General features: G+C 36.1%; 1 long non-coding RNA gene across 1 annotated transcript; it reads right to left on the bottom strand.

The window, feature by feature from the left end:
• Positions 1-299: 299 nt before the first annotated feature.
• Positions 300-757, bottom strand: LOC121628475. The gene is made up of 3 exons (XR_006008182.1): positions 574-757; positions 435-476; positions 300-348 (listed from the first exon to the last, which is right to left on the bottom strand). It is a non-coding gene; the product is annotated as an uncharacterized LOC121628475 (long non-coding RNA).
• Between the last annotated feature and the right edge of the window lie 1,956 nt (positions 758-2,713).

Here is a 2,713-nt window from a genome sequence, read left to right as displayed (position 1 = left end):
CTTTTTCATCGCTCTTGACAATCCATTGATTTTCAGAAAAATATTCAGTAAAATTGGTTGTGTGTGTGTGTGTGTGTGTATTTCAGGTTTCTAAATTTTTTTAGTAAAATAAATGGTGTACCACTGAAATCCAGTGACCTCCCGCATTTACAGGACAGATCCAGATGGAGGTCTCAGGCAAATTCATCTTTTAAAATGACAAAAAGCACCTCAATCCCAATTCATATCTATATTACCAGTATATGGCAAGTGTATACCATAGCAATTAATTACCTTTTGAACAGCCCAGTACTGCCAGAGATGAAAGATAGATGTTCCAATTATAGCTTCCATTCTATGTACTGGTATCTGAAATAAAATACCATTGAGAAAGGCTTTATAATGATGAAAAGTACAAATGATAAATATCAAACTTATCAGGAAAATGTGTATACCGTGCTTTTTTCCAGGATGAGAAGAAGAGATGCATCTATGATCTGTTTAAAACAAAGAACTTAAATCAACTTTCTAGATAGACTGCATTTAAAAAAAGAAAGAAAAAAAATAAAAAATTCCAAGGGCAAGTAGTCTTACCTCATCTGACAGCCAGTCATTTCCACAGAGCATTCGAAAGGATGTGTCATAAAGCTTATATGGACCAACAAGCGCTTCAATTTGCCCCGAGTCTTTTAAAGACCATAGTTTGAGTACTGCAACAAAAGAAAAAAAATAAAATAATCTTTTGAAAGCTTAGTAAAATAAAACAAAACTATTTCACATTGTTAATGAGAAACAATGAGGAATACATGCAGACATGATCAGGAACAGGTCTGACCAATAACTGACCAAATAACTGACCAACCGGTCAGAACAAGTCACTGTTTATTATTGAACAGTACTCTGGGATGTTTGGGTGTTTACAGTGTATTGGGACACCTTGGGAGGGGATGAGGAAGACATGACAGGAGGCGAAGGGGACGACTGAGACATCTGGGGAGGGGGCGAGGGAAACGATGGAGACATCCTGGAAGGGGATGAGGGAGATGATGGAGAAATCTTGGGAGGGGGCAAGGGAGACATGGTAGAAGATGAGGGAGGCAACGGAGACATCTTGGGAGTTTTGCATAATGCTATACGTTCATACAGCAACATTAAGAACATTCCTGTCAAAAGATACTCATAAAATTTGTTTGACAGAAAAATAATGCACAATCTTAAAGCTGGGAGTAATTTGCATATTAGTACATTAGTACACAGAAAAATATTTAAAACGTCATTCCAAACTCATGTTTGACAGAATCCTTATATGATAGAGACTCACAAACTGTAGATGGATGTATAGAAATAAAATTAATTATTTATTTGATAATAAATTATTATTATTAACATTATTAAGTCAGTGAACTTTTAGACCTAACTTTAGCAAGCGTAAAGAAAATTATATGTTGTTATGGCAAGCAAAAATGTCAGACATTACACTGTTGTAATTTCTTTCTTACCGTTTAATGTTATCATTTGTTTCTTCATCCAATCCGTTTGTGAACTCCTATCCATTGAGAGGAGTGTCACAGCTGCATACCACCCACAGACAAAGTCTGCTGTTGACCTAAAGAATAATGAAGCATTATAATTACATTTTGGATAAATTGAAGCTTCTTAGAATTATAAATTGTATCAACACAACTTACTTGATTCACAAACTCTCGTCCTTGGACTGTGAGGATACGTTGAGGACAGCTATGCCTATAGAAGATTGTGCAGAGGTTTTTGGAGACTTCCTCTGGGGATTTGGTTTTCTGAGGGAAGGCCTCCACCCACTTTGAAAAATAATAAGTAGCTGTCAATATATACTGGAAGCCAGAAGATGTCTGGGGAAGTGGACCTGTCAGGTCAGTACCTATCAGCTCCCACACAGCAGATACCTGTAGGTGATATATTACTAGTACATCTGAAAAATTAGAACACATCAATATTTTTTGTGTCATTTAGCAGTTGCTTTGGAGAAAAGTGTCTGCTAAATGACTGGAGAATAGAGTGTGGCATGGTATGCATTCATGAAGTAATTGAGTAACTGTAAACAAAATAGCATTAAAGTAATAAAATAAGTGAATTATAGTGGATGGTCACCTTGATGCAATCCAATGTGTTGACTACACTCAGTGGAGGGCCTACTCTTTGACACTGGTCACATTCAGACACCTTTAAAATAGCAGATTTATGTAACATATAGAGATTGTATGTTGGATCTTAAGGATAATGTTGACAATGACACTACATACCCATTTTCCTATGTCAGCAGTCATACCATGCCAATAAAATCTTGCACACATTGATGTGCGAGTCTTTACAATGCCAGTGTGTCCTCCCATGGGCGATGCATGAAACTCCTTAAACAGGCTAAAAGCCTCCTCTCTGGACTTGATGACTCTTCGACGAGGCTCAAATCCAAAAAATAACTTACCCTCATTATTAAAGGAATTTAATTATTGTAATTTCATTGTTTTTTTTTTATATATATAAAATGTGTTGTGTTCTTTAAATTCAGCATTTATGGTAAGGGCTTAAAATTTAGAGGCAAATTTCCTGAGGGTTTGCCGTTGTCCTCTGGTGTTGTCAGGTGGATAGGAACCTGTAGACAAAACGAGTAAATTTCCTCCCATTTTCTCTCCATTTTTTTTAAAGAATTTCTGCTATAAATGAAAAAATGAGCTATTTGGTATGGAAGTCGTTCATA

This window comes from Melanotaenia boesemani, chromosome 18 (genome assembly GCF_017639745.1).
Source record: "Melanotaenia boesemani isolate fMelBoe1 chromosome 18, fMelBoe1.pri, whole genome shotgun sequence".
In the NCBI taxonomy this organism is placed as follows: domain Eukaryota; kingdom Metazoa; phylum Chordata; class Actinopteri; order Atheriniformes; family Melanotaeniidae; genus Melanotaenia; species Melanotaenia boesemani.
This window is presented reverse-complemented; position numbering and strand designations above follow the sequence as displayed.